This window comes from Pleurodeles waltl, chromosome 4_2 (genome assembly GCF_031143425.1).
Source record: "Pleurodeles waltl isolate 20211129_DDA chromosome 4_2, aPleWal1.hap1.20221129, whole genome shotgun sequence".
Lineage (NCBI taxonomy): Eukaryota > Metazoa > Chordata > Amphibia > Caudata > Salamandridae > Pleurodeles > Pleurodeles waltl.
In genome coordinates, this window is record NC_090443.1 from 872,764,985 (window position 1) to 872,782,986 (window position 18,002).

An 18,002-nucleotide genomic window follows, 5' to 3' on the forward strand; every position below is an offset into this window, starting at 1 on the left:
GGGGGTGGTGACTGCACGTGAGTGGGGTGTGGTGGTGGGTGTGCTGGTGATGGACGTAGTGGCTGAGGATGTAGTGCATGCAGGTGTGAGTGGAGACGAGACAGGGAGGGAGGAGGGAGACGAGGAAGAGGGGGACACAGTGGAGGCAGTGGATGTTGATGTGTCTGCATGTGTGTGATGCTTGTGTGAGTGCCTGTGGGATGTGTGGTGCTTATGTTTGCCAGAGCTTCCCTTGTGTGTTGAGGTGTGTGCATGCTGGTCTGATGGTGTGCTTGGGATAGGCTGAGGTACAGGGGTGTGGGTCTGGGTGGAGGAAGTTGGAGGGGGGAGGCTAGAGACAGGGACAATGGCTGCCATCAGTGCTGAGGCCAGAGTCTGAAAAGCTCGCTGAAGGGCTGCCTGACCAGAGTGAATGCCCTCCAGGTATGCATTGGTTTTGCAACTACCTCTCTACACCCTGGATGGCATTCAAAATGGTAGACTTCCCAACAGTGAGGGACCTGAGGAGGTCAATGGCTTCCTCACTGAGGGCAGCAGGGGTGACTGGGGCAGGGGCTGAGGTGCCTGGGGCGAAGGTGATGCCCACCCTCCTGGGTGAGCGGGCACGGGGCACGGGGCAAACGCTGAGGGGCTGCTGGGAGGGCGGTGCTGGTAGGGGGGGTGGCGGCTGTACCTGTAGATGCGGTAGGCACAGATGGGCCCGCCACCGCAAGGGAGCTTCCATCAGAGGAGGAGTCCGTATCGCTGGTGTCAGCTCCTGTCCCCGCTGTGTAGCTCCCCTCGCCCTCCGTCCCACTGGTGAATTCAGACTCCGTAGTGTCGCCCTCCAGGGCCATGTGGGATGCAGCTCCCTCCTGCTCTGGTGCCACTGCTCCTCCACCTGATGATGCTAATACACACAAGAACAGGGAGACCACAAAAAGGGGGGGGGGGAGACAGAAGAAAGACATGTTGGAGTGCATGCAATACGGCTACCGCTGGTGGACACGATAGACACAGAAGCCCCCTGCACTACGCCGCGCACTTGGAGTCCACTATTCAATCCCAGGGGCATGGGTTACAAGGCTATGCCCGATTTCTGCACACATGGATGTCACAGGAGCCTGACTAGGTGTAGTTGGCACTGTACACAGGTGGGGTGGGGTGCCACAGGGCCTGCCTCAAGAAGGGTCCTTGCCTGCTAAACTCGCCCTGGCCTAGGGGAACCCACAGCCCACCTCCCCCACCCAGACACCTACAATGTGCGCTGAATCAGCAGAATGAGAGTGTACTCACCCCCTTGTGTCTGCTGTGATGCCCTCAAGCGCCCATCCAACTCCGGGTACGCCACCGCCAGGATCCTGAACATCAGGGGGGTCATGGTGTGACGGGCACCCCTCCCACGTTGGGAGGCCATCCCCAGCTGGGCCTCCGCCGTCTTCTTGCTCCAGCGGCGAATGTCCTCCCATCTTTTCCGGCAGTGGATGCTCCGTCTGTGGTAGACCCCCAGGGTCCGGACTTCCTTGGCGATGGCACGCCAAACATAGTTCTTCTGGTGGGCGCTGACCTACAAGAATTGTACAGGGGAAAAAGAGAAGTAATTACCATCTGCACCGTCACAGTCATTAGCCCGCATTCCTACCCTTGCCATGACGCACATGCACTCACCGTCGTTTCATGCACGCCTCATTCTCACCCCCCCTATCTTTCATCCACCCCACTCCACACAGGCATTGCCCATACAGCATGCTCACAGTGTACTTACCTGTTTGTCTGGAGGACCGTAGAGTAGCGTGTACTGGGGGAGGACTCCATCCACGAGTCTCTCCAACTCCACCGAGCTGAAGGCAGGGGCCCTTTCCCCAGACACACGAGCCATTGTCTCTTCCAGACTGAGGTCACAGCAGCACTTGCAGTGTAGGTCCTCTCCTGTCGAAGATCAGGTCTCAAGTGATTGAACAGATAGAAAATGGCGGTCATGTCCGCGGCGGTGCGTACCGTCACCGCCGGCGTACATCGTCATTGGCTCCTGGGACCCATAAGGTCCAATGTTAACCAATGCAGGATTGCGCCGTGGTCTTCGACCGCCTACCGCGACGGTATACAACGCCAGCGCAGTTACCTCATATCCCCCTGTCCCACTTTATAGGTCAGGCAGCCGCCATTTCAGGGGCCCATATGGCATTATTTTGGATTTGTGCCACACATATCTAGGCCTTGCCTAAACACTCATACAGGCATATTTCGATTTGCTAATATTTTCAGAGCAAGCTGTGTTTACGTACCTCAGAGTTGGTTGACGCTCTGCTCGCTGTTCTCCTCCATAGGCACCGTCCACTGGGGCATGTGAGGAGATGGCGGCCTCCTCCGGTGTACAGACCGCTGGTGGACCTGTCGACAATGGAGGAGCGACATGTGATCATCACCTACAGGCTTGATCGTGCCACAATCCAGGAACTGTGTGCCCAGTTGGAGCCAGACCTAATGTCAGCTATCCACCATCCCACAGGAATCCCCCCTCAAGTGCAGGTGCTGGCAGTACTCCATTTCCTAGCAAGTGGGTCTTTTCAAATAACAGTGGCCATAGCATCAGGCTATGTTTTCCAACGTGTTGTCCAGAGTGTTGTCTGCCCTGCTGAAACACATGCAGAGCTACATAGTTTTCCCTCTGGTGGAGGATTTGCCTACAGTGAAAGGTGATTTATATGCCCTGGGACATATCCCCAACATCATAGGTGCCATTGATGGGACACATGTGGCCTTGGTACCCCCGCAGGAGTGAACAGGTGTACAGAAACCGGAAGAGTTACCATTCCATGAATGTGCAGATGGTGTGTTTGGCAGACCAGTACATCTCCCGTGTTAATGCAAAATTCCCTGGCTCAGTGCATGGCGCTTACATCCTGCGGAATAGCAGCATCCCTTATGTGATGGGGTAACTCCAGAGGCACCGGGTGTGGCTATTAGGTGAGGACATGGACCCAATACAGTGGGAATAGTTGTCTGGGTCTGTAGTGGGTGGGTGACCGTGTACCCCAGTGCTTGCATTCCTGTGTAGGACCTTGTGTGATGATGGTTTAGGGGGGTGTATGGATATGTGCAGTGCCCATGCTTTGGTGATGGGTGTCCATGCTTTGGTGTTGCATGCAGGGCTTGGGTTTGGGATGTGTGGTTTGTGATATTGGGACATGTGTGAGGAGTTGGAGTGATGGGGGTGAGGGCAAGGGTGGGGGTAAGAGATGGCATGCAGGTTGGGTGGGGGATGAAGTAGTAAAGATTTGACTTACCAGAGTCCATTCCTCCAGCTACTCCTGCGAGCCCTCATGATGCAGGATAGCCAAGACCTGCTCCTCCCATGTTGTTAGTTGTGGGGGAGGAGGTGGGAGTCCGCCCCAGTCCTCTGTGGTGTCTTGAGACCACGGAACGCACCTTCCCCCATAGGTCATTCCACCTCTTCCTGATGTCATCCCTATTTCTTGGGTGCTGTCCCACTGCGTTGACCCTGTCCACGATTCTTCGCCATAGCTCCATCTTCCTAGCTATGGAGGTGTGCTGCACCTGTGATCCGAATAGCTGTGGCTCTAATCGGATGATTTCCTCCACCATGACCCTGAGCTCCTCCTCAGAGAACCTGGGGTGTCTTTGCGGTGCCATGGGGTGGTGTGGGTGATGTGTGAGGTGGTGTGTGTTGTGATGTGTGGGGTGATATTTAGAGGTGTGTTGTGTGAGGTGCGTGGATGTTATGTGGTGATGGTGTTGAGTGACTGTGAATGCTCGTTTGTAGATGGTGGTGTCTCTCTCTGGCCTTCAGTCGCAATTGTGGTCGTAGGGGTTTGTGGGTGATGTGGGTGTGTGTTTTATATTGTATTGGATGTGTGGGAGTGGTGTGTGTATGTGTAGCAGGTGTGTGTATTTCGATTTGTCCAACGTGGATGTGTTTTGTAAATGTGTGTATTTTGAGCGTGGCGGTGTGTACCGCCAATGGAATACCGCAGTTGAAAGACCGCCCGTGGATTCGTGGGTCGTGATAGTGTGGGCGTATTCCTGTTGGCGTGACGGTGGAGGTTTTGTTATCGCCAGTTTATCACTGACCTTTGGTGTGGCGGACTTGTGTGGGTGTCTAGATTTTGGCGGATTTCGGGCTTTGGGTCATAATGACTGTGGTGGAATTCCTCGGCCGCTGCGGTGTGTTGGCGGTCTTCTGCACGGCGGTAAGCGGCTTTTACCGCCAATGTTGTAATGACCCCCATAGTAATGTGTTTTCTATGTCCTGACAGTGAAATATTGCTAAATTTGTTTTTCACTGTTGCAAGGCCTGTCCCTCTCATAGGTTAACATGGGGGCTACCTTTAAATCTGATTAAAGTGTAGATTCCCTTTGGGAGCGCATGGACATGTGGAGTTTGGGGTCTCTGAGCTCACAATTTGAAAATACACCTTTTAGTAAAGTAGATTTTAAGATTGTGTGTTCGAAAATGCCACTTTTAGAAAGTGAGCATTTTCTTGCTTATGCCATTTCTGTGACTCTGCCTGTTTGTGAATTCCCTGTCTGGGTCAGTTTGACAGTTGGGCTGGTTGCACCTCACACTAGACAGTGACACAAAGGGAGCTGGGGTGTAGCCAGCATATCCTGATGAGCCAGCTGTGCTAGGAGGGAGGGGGGGAGTGGTCACTCACACCTGAAAGGGCTGTGCCTGTCCTCATACAATGCAGTCTCCAACCCCCTGGTCAGTGTCTGAAGCCTGGCCTGGGCAAGGCAGGATTTCACATTCAAGAGAGACTTTGCTTTGAAGTAGGCCTACTTCAAAGGAGAAATTGGGTGTAAGAAGGGCACCCAAAACCACAGACTTTAGAACACTTCTGGAAACCAAGAGGAACCTCTGTCTGGAGAAGAGCAGAAGACCTGAGGAAGGAGTGCTGCCCTGCCTGTGACTGTGCTTTGTGGAGCTATCCTGCAGTTGCTGCTTCTGCCAGAGTAAGAAGGCAAAGACTGGACTTTGTGTGCCTTCCATCTTGTGAAGATCTCCAAGGGCTTGATTTAGAGCTTGCCTCCTGTTGTTTGAAGTCTCAGGGACAGCAAAGACTTCTCGCTGCCAGCACCTGGAGTCTCTGGAGAGACTCCTACTCTGCCCTGTGGTGCCCATCCAGTTCCTGGGGTCCTGAAAGGAGAAGCTGGCAGCCTAAGAGGAAAAAATCCACGCACAAAACGCCGGGCGGGGAAAAGATCAATGCGATTCCCATCTGCGGCTGGGAAATCGGCGCACTGCCGGCTTCACCGCTGAAAATTTTTGCTCGCCTTTAACACCACTGAAGAATTGACACATGGAGCTGGAGAAACGACGCGCAGCATCGCTGACGGAGGCAGGTGAGATCGCAACCTGTGCTGCGTGGTTTTTGGATCATCATGCGGCTGGATTTCCGATGCAAGTACCGCTGGGTGTGTAAAAACAACGCAAGGCCTGCCCGGACCCGAGAGTGCTGACCGGATCAACGCATCACTCTCCTGCGGAGAGAAGAAACAACGCGCCATGACCCGACGATAAGAGAAACGATGCAAGGTCTCGCTCATGAGTGAAATCAACGAATCGCAAGCCCTTTTTGATGCACACTCGCCCGTGCGGGATTATTTTTGACACACCCAAGGTACATTTTCACACTAACAGTGTAAGTGTGTGTTTTAAACTACACAAAGACTCTTTTTGCTTTTTAATTGATAACTTGACTTGTGTATTGTGGATTTTTTTCGTTTTGGTCTTGTTTTGTTTAGATAAATATTTCCTATTTTTCTAAACCTGTGTTGTGTCATTTTGTAGTGATTTCATTGAATTACTGTGTGTGTTGGTACAAATACTTTACACCTAGCACTCTGAAGTTAAGCGTACTGCTCTGCCAAGCTACCAAGGGGGTAAGCAGGGGTTGGCTGAGGGTGATTCTCTTTTACCCTGACTAGATTGAGGGTCCTTGCTTGAACAGGGGTTAACCTGACTGTCAACCAAAGACCCAATTTCTAACACTAGGTATAAACTGTATATTATTCAAATCTGTATTTGAGAAGCCCTTTTTTTTCAATTTAATGTATTTGCGCATTTTGTAGCAGCCTATATTATGATGTAATTGTATTTATATAGTGCTTACTACCCCCATGACGAGGCATTGAATGCATGTTTAAAATAAGGACTTACACATCCACAGTTCATTTAGGGACCTCAGTACCTCATAGTACTAACAAACATTGGCAAAGCCAATAGGTCTTGTCTACGGAAGAGTTATTGGCTTTGCAAAAATGTGTTTTAGCCATGTTATACACCAGAGTGACTGCTGTTCAGCATGGCTAAAAGTTAGTGGCATAGTGGTGCAGAGTGGAGAAGAGTGGCATAGGAGCAGTGGTGTAGAGCCCAGTGGTTCAGAGTACAGTGCAGTTGTTTAGACTGCATTGGCATAGAGTGCAGTGGCATGGGACAGAGTAGTGTGGCATAGAGTGTAAAGGAGTAGAGTGGCATTCTATAGAGTAGCAGAGAGTGCAGTAGTGTAGAGTGGTGCACAGAGTGCAGAGTAGACTCGCATGGCAGAGAGTGCAGTGGTGTAGTGAGTGGTGCAGTGCAGAGTAGGGTATAGTGCTGTAGAGTGCAGTTGCGTAGAGTGTAGTGATGCAGAGTAGAGTAGATTGGCATAGAGTGCAGTGCAGTGGCGCAGAATGCAGTTGTACAGAGTAGATTGGTGTACAGTACAGTGGCAGAGGGTGCAATGTTGCAGAGTAGAGTGTCAGTGCAGTGATGTAGAGTGGCACAGAGAGCAGTGGCGTAGTGTTCAGTGGTGCAGAGTAGAGGGCAGTGGTGTACAGTGCAGATGTTTAGAGTGCATTGACGCAGAGTGCAGTGGCATAGAGGCATAGAGTGGCATGGGGCAGAGTAGCATGCCATAGAGTGCAGTGGAATAGAGGCATGGGGTAGAGTAGCATAGAGTGCAGTGGAGTAGATTGCTGTTCAATCGAGTGGTTGAGAGTGCAGTAATGCAGAGTGGTGCAGTCTCAGAGTACAGAGTAGACTCATGTGGCGTAGAGTGCAGTGGCGTAGACTGGTGCAGAGTGGAGTATTGTAGACTGGTGCAGAGTAGAATATATTGCCTAGAGTGCAGTGGGATAGAATGCAGTAGCACAGAGTAGAGTGGTGTAGAGTGCAGTAATGCAGAGTAGAGTGTCAGTGCAGTGGTGTAGAGTGGTACAGAGAACAGTAGCATAGAGTACATTGGTGCAAAGTAAAGGGCAGTGGCATACAGGGCAGTTGTTTAGAGAGCACTGGTGTAGAGTGCAGTGGCATAGAGTGGCATGGGGCAGAGTAGCGTGCCATAGAGTGCAGTGGAATAGAGTGTATTGGTGCAGAATGTAGTGGTACAGAGTAGAGTAGTGTAGAGTATGGTGGCAGCCGGTGCAGTGTTGCAGAGTAATGTCAGCATGCAGTGACCTAGAGTGCATTGTATTAGAGCGCAGTGGTTAGAGTGCCGTAGAGTGCAGTGGCGTAGAATAGATTGTTTCAGAGTAGAGTGCAATTGCATAGAGTGGAGAGGTGCAGGGTAGAGTGCAGTGGCATAGAATGCAGTGGCAAAGAGTGCATGGCATAAAGTAGATTGTTTCACAGTAGAGTGAAGTGGCTTAGAGTGGAGAGGTGCAGGGTAGAGTGGACTTGTGTAGAGTGGCATATAGTGTGATGGCATAGAACAAAGTGGTGTAGAGTGCAGAGGTGCAGAGTAGATTAGAGTGACATACAGTGTATTGATGTAGATTGCAGGGACATAGAGTTGAGTGTTACAGAGTAAAGTGCACAAGCACAGAGTGTATTAGCTTAGAGTACAGTGCAGTGTTGCAGAGTGGCACAGAGTGGAGTTGTGCAGACTAGATTGGTGTTGCCAATACTGGAGTGTATAGGTGGAGAGCACAGTGGTGTAGAGAGGCGTAAAGTGCATTGGCATAGAGTAGAGTGATACAGCGTAGAGTAGAGTGGCATAGTGTGAAGTAGCTTAGAGTGCAGTGGTATCATGTGGAGTGGTTCAGATTGGAGAAGAGTGCAGTGCAGTGGCATGGAGTGTTGTAAAGTGGTGTGATTCAGAGTAGGGTGCAGTGGTGTGGAGTGGCGCAAAGCAGAGTGGATTATGCACGGTGTGGTAACACACTGCCATTACAGACAACACATTTTTATTGAAATGACCATTACATTTACATAAATGTACAGTTTTTCAAATTAAACTATACTGTGCACAGATGATGATGTGTGGAAATTGCATCACCTAATGCAATGATTTGTTTTAATCATATAAAGGTATTTGTTTCCAGTACAGTTCAGAATTAACGAAAATGTGCTTCATTTGTACTCCTAATTCTGATGTATTCTGAAGTTTATTTAAATGTTGTCATGTGATAGAAAAAATCGTTTTTGTTCAATTTGTTTAAACTAGCATAAGGTTAATTACCTTAATGTTTCCCAAACTGTTTGCCAAGGGTTTTAAAGTGTTCAGAAACATAATCAAAATGTTGCTGTTACTTTCTCTTCAAGAAAGATTGGGTAGATTTGGATATGGGTGATGGCTTTGCCTAGTACTGAAGGGCATTAATTTACTGCTGAACAAGTACGAAATGTGACACCTGAATGTAGCATACCAGGAGGCAATCACAAAAAGACCACAGTGAATAAATAGTGCATTTATTTACTCTTTTTTAACATAGCACTGACAACAGAGTGAGGCATGGCCTCTCTTGCATGAGTCTGTAACACTGATGTTTGTTCTTGAATTTTTGTCCTTCATTTTGACCCTTTGTCCTGAATCTTTGTCCTGAATTTTGACCCTTTGTCCTGAATTTTTCACAATCCTGTCCAGAATTTGCCTCAATGCCAGGTGGTCACCTTAGCTCTGACACCCCACACTGATATGAGCAAACGTGAGAGAGGGGCTATGGAGAGATTAGGGGAATTGTTGGAAGGTGATAGTGAGGTAACCATTGAAGGGCCCTAGAAAAGATTGTCCTATTCTGGTACACAGCAAGGACATCGTTATCTATGTTTTAAAAGCTTAAACAACTGAATATGTAGTGACAAATGTGTTCTGGAATGCACCATTCTTTCAAAATTTTCTTGTGGGCGCCCCCATTCCCCCACGCCTCCATAAATGTTCCCTTTGTAGTGGTCAGGATCGCTCGGAGCTGGTCTGATAAAACTTGCCAGGGCTGCTATGGGTTCCCAGTCCGGCCCTGAGCGTAAACCGAGACACAGACCCATAAAGCTGTGAAGACAAACTGAGCAGCAGTATGGAAAGTCTCTGGAGCCATAACGCATTGTATTGTGGGTGAAGAATGCAAATTGCGTATCCCTAACATCGAGACCATGTCTAAAGTCTCCTCTCTCAATTGTTTTAATGATTTGTGTGATTAGTGACTTGGTGCAGTTCTTAAAGCAGAACGTTTTGGCATTCATCAAGAGCGGCTGGGTTCTTCCTCCTCTGAGCTGATAAATGACGGCCATTAACGACGCTCGATTTCCGCCACACGACTTTGAAGGAAAGGCAGGGAGGCGCGTGCCTCGAAAGGGCGACGATAAACACCAGAGTGCAAAATGCCAGTCCTGTGGAAGCTAATAAGAACCTCGGAGTGATGTTCAGCACCGAGAGAGCAATAGTGTGAAGCCAGTGATTGTTGTGTCACAATTCATAGGACGAATTACCCCGCGGTGATGGATGTTTGCTAGAGTGCACTTAATCTGGTATTTAAATCACTCGTGTTGTTTCATGTAAACCTTTTATTGACAAGAATACTTTAGAGATATTGCACCGCGGAAGGCCAGCTCCGCCAAGTAATGTGAACTTCGATATTTATCAATATTATTATTCTCTCTGGGCCTGGAAAAGAAAGGATATTGACAAACAATGGAGTTCGAGAATGATCTTGACAATGAAGCTATGGGTGCATAATAGCATTTACCTACCAAGGAGCTCAGCGGATTCGATTAGGTACATTATTTATTTATTTGATAGAACAGGCCGATGCATTGAAGAAAGAGGACAAACCTTGATACTGAATATAGCCTGTCCAACTCTGCCTTGAGTCACCGGAAATAATAACAGTAACCATTAACTAATAAAAGAATAAAACGTGTACAATGACACTGAAAATGAAAACAGCAATTTGAAATAAGTTTAACCCTAGAAAAGTAATAACCAACACAAAAGACCTCCTTTTCCTTGAAAAAAATAGGCTTTCTTTAGAAAACGACACATATAGGCCATCTGGGGAAGTTTAAAACCATATGAACTGTACATGAATGGATATGGAGGAACAGTGAGCTGTATTATCTGTCCTTACACCCTGTAAGAAATAGTCTACGAATCAAGTGATGTCATAGTATGAATGATCTGTCCGTCTGCCTTCCACCGGTGACAGCAGCTACCCCGACACTATCAATCGGACCTGAAAATTGAGCAAACACCATCTTGATTCAGTTAGATCTGAAAACTGAGAAAACACTATTTTGGTTGTGCTGGGTAATTACCTGCTACAATCTTCGAACCCTGAAACCAAGAATTAAAGCCTGTATGGAAAAAAAGTACAGTATCTTCTGCCTCATTACCTACAAGGCTACGTGGTTACACTGGTGACCGTATTTTCTAGAAGTACATGAAACTGATTTAGTGACACTCCTGGTGTTCCTTCAGTGTCTCAGTCTCCTGACAACGCACAGATCAACCAAGAAGTCTCCTTCTGCACGTGTTCCTTCAGTGTCTCAGTCTCAGTCTCAGTCTCAGTCTCAGTCTCCTGACAACGCACAGATCAACCAAGAAGTCTCCTTCTGCACGTGGAAGTGTCCCACTGAAGGGAATTAGGCTGACAATGGGAACCCTCCACCTTCTGTATCAGTGTCATACTCCACTGGGAGGCCTTCAAGACAAAAACAGCAAGGAAAGCAACCCAGAATACAGAGAGCCTCCGTGGAAGAGAAAGTCACACACAGAGGGCCAGGATGCAATGTCAGTAAAGAACTGTTTGCTGACCCAGGTCAATTTAAGCATTCTACCATTGGTCAATACCAATTAAAGTGTTGGAGTAGCAGCACTCCATTGAAATGCAAAGAAAAGAGAAAAAGGAAGGACAGAGTAGGAAGGACAGAGTCCTGCATCAGAGTCTACAATCGGAGATGAAACCCTACAAAACATTTGCAATGACTCAATGGACAGAAGGTGAGCAAGAGGCATGCTGCTCATTGAGAGGTCAACAGGAGTGAGCTGAAAGACTGACCAGAGCTGATGCCCCATCAGCTTGATACTTGAGGAAAGGTAAACTGCTTGTGATTAGAGTGTAGTGCTTTTGGCCTCAGATCAGGGGTGAAAAAGTATTTGCTTTTGACCAGTAGATTGGTATTCATTAGGAGCGTTTAAGGAAATTTGCAATTTGAAATTATACCAATTCACTGTAATGGCTTGATATTCTGATTTGCATGACCCAACCGTTTCTAGGTCTTTATTCATTCATGTCAGATTCTACAAACTCTAACTTGTGCACTGTCGTGGGCTTTATGGCTTAAGCCTGCTACTTCACTGCATTCAACCACTGGGACCTAAGTCCCTCAAGCCAGGACAAACTACTTGTTTGATGCCAGTGTGTGCATCTGTGGGGAGATCAAAGTCAGAAAGGAAGCCTACTATTCTAAAAAAACACCTGAAGAAGCATGCAAAACATAATAAGCACTGTCATAGTGGACCCCTACTCATCTCCCAATCCTTATATTAGTTCTATTTTAGGAAACTGGGTGTGAATAATAGCTCAAGCAAGAGGCACAGTTCCTGTCACGGTAAACCACAAAAAACTCTAAATTACTCTGTGCTTAACCCTCTAATAGCTTGGGTCAAAAGCAGTGAGGCCTAACTTAGAGGCAATGTGTAAAGTATTTATGCTGCACTCAAACAGCAATAACAAGAAAATACAACACAAGAAAAATACCACACCAATTTAGAAAAATAGTGTAAAGTTTAGTAAACTATTTCATACAAAAATGACAAACCTCCAATCAGTAAAACCAGAATTAGGAATTTTCAAAGTTTAAAGTGAAAAATAATGCCTAAAAGATCAAAGTGCCAACTATAGATATCTGGTTGTGGAAGACCAGGGCAAAGTCGAAATTTATGGCTGACCGCGATGGAGCACAGTTCAGATACAGAAAGTGGACTCGTCTGAGTCTTTGTTTAAAATGTCTGAGAAGGTAAAGGTCAATGGGTCAAGGCAGTTGACAGTGTCAGGGGAGGAGACATCATCATTTTTGAGTCGCTAGATGAAGTCGCAGTAAAGATTTCTACATTCTGATAAGCATGCAGGTAGTACCCCACAAACACTCCATGAGGCTGGATGCATATGCTGCAAGAAGTCGCTGAACAGGATTTACTGCTGAGGAGAAGAACATAGTGAGAGCACCTGGAATGTCAGGCCGACCAAAGATGCTCCATTTGCTGATTGGTGATCCGGGAGGTCCTGGCTTCCTCTCAGTTCTCAGAGCATTTTTTGGCAACAAGGTCCCAAGTTTTGGATCTGGGCAATATGGGCATTTTTAGCACCACTTCCAAGGGTCCAGGACTGGAAGAGCACTGCTTGGAGGGTCAGGACTCACTCAGGCTGTGTCCAGGTGTGGGTTCAAGATGATTGGATCCTTTTCTGTCCCTGAGTATTTGATCAGGAGGCCAGCCAACTAGACCTTGGAGTTACTCTGGTAGTCCTGGGTTCAAGCAGAAAAACAGGTCTCAAGCAGCATGCTGGACCTCTGTAGGCACAGGGCAGGTTGCAGGCAGCAGGGCAGTCCTCTTGGTACAGCACTGACGTCCTCTGAAGTGCACAGCAGGCACAGGAGGCAGGGCCATCCTCATAGAGTCCTCCGCAGGTCCAGAAGTAAACTGATCTGTGGTTCTAAGGGTTCTGTTTTTATACCTGGTGGCAGCTTTGAAGTGAAAGAAACTTCTAGAGTTTTTGCCCCACAGATAGTGTTGGAAAGTCCTGCATCCCTGGCCAGGCTCTACTGGTTCTGAGGTCACAAAAGTTAGTGTGACATTTTTGTGAGTGTGTCCAGGCATCTGCTTTAAAGTGTAAGTGGGACTGTGCACAGCTCAGCCCTCCCATCCTGCTGTGATGGCTCATCCTACGAACACTCAGCCCACCTATTGTTCTGCTGTCTGGGAGAAATACACAAAGACCAACCTCCAACTAGATCTAGTCATGTGACACAGAAAACAGGCTTCAGGCATCAAATGGTTAATACAAGAAACTGCCAACTTTCTGAAAGTGAAATTTTCAGAATTGTGACATAAAAGCTGACTTTACCATTAAAGAAGATTTTTAAATTACAATTCTTTAGACATCAAACATGAAATTTCTACCTGTTCTCAAACAAACATTATCACTTACTATATATGATAAGGTAACTCAAGTTATCCTAAGACAGAGGTAGGCCTCACAGTAGTGAAAAATTAATTCGTGAGTTGTTCACTACCAGACCATATAAAACTTAAAATTACATATCCAACTTTTTATATACAATGCGCCCCCCCCCCCCCCACCACCATGTGGGCTGTTCAGTGCCTATCTTAGGGGCTACATATATGAATTATAAAGGGAATTTTAGGCCTGGCAAGAGGATTATTTTGCCAACTTGATTTGGTAGTTTAAAACAGCACACAGGCTGCAATGGCAGGCCTGACACTTGTCTTAAGTGGCTACTTAAGTGCATGGAACAAATAGTATACCACTTTACTAGGGACTTATAAATAAATTAAATAATGCCAATCAGCTGTAAGCGAATTTTACCAAGTTTTAGGGAGTCTGCCAACCAAAACAATTTCAGCACACCAGGAGGGGAAAAGGCAAGGTAAAAAGGATGGGGTGACACTGCAGAGAAGGCCGCACCCAACACTACTGATGAACTATTTTCTTATCCACTTATAACCTCATGAGGATGATGCAATGAACGTTCAGACTATGTTTATTCATTTTTTTCTTTCTTTATATGTGAATAAGGAAATAAATATAAAACTGATAGACATGAACCTTAGAACCTTGCTAGTAGCAACTTAAGTTTGCAGTTCCCTTAGTTGTTCTTCAGTCACATGGGATAGTGAAACACTGCTGATGTGTACACAAACAACGAAATACTTTCCATTATTACAGCAACCCACATCTCCTATGGTTTTACTATTGTGCCTTTGTATTCCCTTTTTTATGTATCCCTTTTTGTAGCTGCCAATGTGCTGTCCTGTATCAATGTCTGTGACCACATATTTTAACTTTGATTATGAAAAAATAGTGATGCTGCATAGCTGCCTCCCAGGTGGATAGTATCTTCAGGAGAGGCCTAAGAAAATGCTGAAGAGGTGCATGCATTATCCATGGTCCACCTCTGTGTAGATGCTGCATTACTATCCAACATGGCTTGACCACTGAATAGGGAGGAACCGAAGTAGAGCAGACAGGACCCTGTGGTTGGAGTGAGGAAAGCTCAGGTACTTCCCTCATGCCTCAGGTTACAGAAAGCGAGACTTCAGGTCATTCAAATGACAGGGACAGGCAGCATCCCACAGTAGTGTGGGACTTAGGCTGAACTCCCTAAGATTGTGCCTTAACAGTACTGCATAGTACAGTGGAACCTATGCACTACCAGCATTTGGCCCACACCTGCCTCCACAGAAGTGCTTTGGCCTAAAGTGGTCTCAGTCTGTGACCAGCAAGCGTGAGGGCAAAAACAAAATTATGCTTTCTCTGGCAGACTCCTCAGCTACTGTTTAAGTGAACTGGCACATCATGACAGTTACTATTAACTGAACACTGTGAAGAAAGTAGTCTGATTACAACAACCCAAGATTTAGGAAGTTTGATATTTCAACGTCCTCTCTGTGTAGGTTGTATAAACCCATTTAATACAGCTAAAATTGCTTCTGGACCTATAAACTAGATTTCTCTCTATATATATAAAATTGAGGGTTTAGGTTAATGAAGATTACACCACCGGGGATATAAAGAAAGCAAGCGTGTCAGTGTGTGAGAATGTATGGTTCTCTTCAACTTTTTCTAAATTCTTAGTGTGGATTGTGGGTTCAGAATAGAGTACTTGATGGGTAAGTAGGGTGAGTAAAATGGAGAAGGAGTTTGGCTGTTGATGGTGTTTGTCATTGATGGAGCGTAGCCCAAGCTAAAGCTGACATAGGATAACTGATAGATTATTTAGCCCAAGCAGAGCTTAGCACAGTTTGTTTGTTTGACCTGAGAGCAGACAATGGCCTAGTATTTCCTAGGTAGATTCAACATATATGTGTTTATCTCCTGATTTCTCTCAAACTGCTCAAGTAGGGAACGCCAACCACTAACATTGCCTATGGTAGAAACCAACCACTGCATATATGGGGCATTGATGTTAGGCAAATTCCAGAAAAATAGTATTATTAGTGAATTCTAGACCTCCCCATTTGTGTCAGTATTATACATGTGGTGATTACTTCTTTTAAAAAGGACCATCATAAGGAGAGACACCAAGGTGGACTTGCTTCACAAAAAGTGACCAATTAAAGGTTTATAATAACAAATGAAATCCTTAGCTAGACTATTTAATCCACCGTCCCTCTTGGGGAGGTCCCTTTAAAAAGCAAATACTGTCCTCACAGAATGGTAATTAGTATAAAACGTGTACAAGAATACAACCAAAAATGCTTTTGACAGTCACAAATTTAGGAAAAAGCAGGAATTCGTATAAATTAATATAGATAAACCATATTAGGACAATTTAGTAGTCCACTATGCTATGTTTTTTGTTATGTTTTCTCCATTTCCTAAATGTGTTAATCTACGTGAAAGTCTCTAAGTTATACATTTGTGTTCTTCTATTTCAAAACAGATGGCCAGAAACCTTGCAGTGGGACACAGAACAGGGCACAGCTATTTAGCATCATTTTGCTGTAAGTGTTATGTGGATTCCCCAAGTCTATGTTACACAACGGTTTATGTTGCATCAGGGAAAAAGTGGAGTGTGAAACTCTTGCTAAACATCTATGTCATTGAGTTTGACTTACAAATCTTTAAGTGTGTGATAGGGATTTTATCCATGGAAATCTAGTCTATGAATAACATTTTAGCCACCAGAGCTCCAGACCTGAAAGGATGCTCCTTCCCGAGCTCCATGTTATGGCCATCTTCGATGCTGGAGTATCCTGGCCTCACCAAGTGGTTCAGTCCTGAAGTGTCGCATTGCTTGTGAAATTGGTGATAGTTTCTCTGACATAGGTGGGAGTCATGGACACCACTCTGGGAAATAGAGAGGCAAAGCTGTCCTTCCCCATCTCCCAGGAGGTTCCAAAGTGGAAGCGGGTACTGCCCCAGAAGTGACCCAGAAGTGCAGAAGGGATAAAGAGTCTAGTTTTTGGTTATGCACGAATTAAACAGAGGAAACTCTAAGGCGATTGTGTCATTGAGTCTATAGTGGCTGTGACCTGTTCCTCATCAGCAATGAAGTGGTCACTTCTGGGAGTACCTCATCTCTCTTATGATCCAGCAGGCCCAGTGGATTGTTGTCACTCCCAGTCCTTGATTAGAGTGGCAAAAAACTGTGGAGCATAAGAGTTTAGGTGGTCTGTTGGCAGTACAATATTGCCAACACTGATGACTTAAGGGTGAAACTGTTTTGAAACTGCAGCAGTGATGGATAAGGCCCATTAAAAAAAACTTACCTCTGACCAGATAATCTTTCCTTGACATATTTGTGGGGGTCATGAACCAATTTGGCGCTCGTTGTTGCCAACTAGGTGCTCTAAAAATACCAACACACACACATGCCACTTAAATATATATGGTTTCTCCCTTTGTTTCGTTACTATAACCCAGGATTATGTTTTTGCTCGGGGTGGTCGTGGATACTCTGCAATGCTGATCTATAACTACAACACCACGTTTCAGATATCTTTCCATTTCTCATAAATTCTGCTGTAAGTTCACTGCCTTCCGTCATTTGAGCCTATCTGAGACGTTTTACATACTTTTACGTACGTTTGATGGTGAACTGTAATAGTCAGCTGCTTATCCTGCGTTTATTTGTGTTCCATATAGGATTGATTGAAGTCAGCAGTCATATTCTTACACGTTTGCTTAATGTTCAAAATGTAAATTATTCTTTAAATCCGAATAAAAAGACAATGAAACACGACACATTGATCATGCACTATGCTTGTTTCTTATGGAGTGACACATGCACCAGTAGCCTTAAGCTTAAACGACTTTAAGATATGAAGAGCGAACATAATCCATTCTCAATTTCTTATTACGTAACAAAAGCTAAACAGCGTGAAATATATTCCTGGTCAAAGCTTTGACCCCTGGCGAAAATGTTTTAGTAGACAGACAGCAAGCTTGCCGCGTAGAGTTTTTCTAGTTATTTTTTGTTCCAGTACAAATTGTTTGGAATACCGCCCATTTTTAGTGACTGGCTGCCATTTATTGTGTCATTGTGCAGGCCGTTTTCAAAGCAGGCGCAACTCTCCAAGTGTCTCTCATGTTAATAAATGCGCGTCTAGGTGGAATCTCCTATCCATCTATTCTCAGTAAAACAATTCATTTTGATGATTCTATTTATCTGATGCCCGCGTCATCAGTAGTTTTTGAGATAACGTCTATTCGCTTGCGCCCCTCCCCATAAACTTGCGTTCAAAAAGGTTGTTTCGGGTATCAGTCAGGCGTACCGAACTTATTCCATTCTGAAGGTTAACGGCAGACACGGTGTCCCAGGGATCAAATCAAATCAAATCAAATCATTAACATTTATAAAGCGCGCTACTCACCCGTGCGGGTCTCAAGGCGCTAGGGGGGAAAGGGGGGGTTATCGCTGCTCGAACAGCCAAGTCTTTAGGAGTCTCCGGAAAGCGGAGTGGTCCTGGGTGGTCCTGAGGCTGGTGGGGAGGGAGTTCCAGGTCTTGGCCGCCAGGAAGGAGAAAGATCTCCCACCCGCCGTGGAGCGGCGGGTGCGAGGG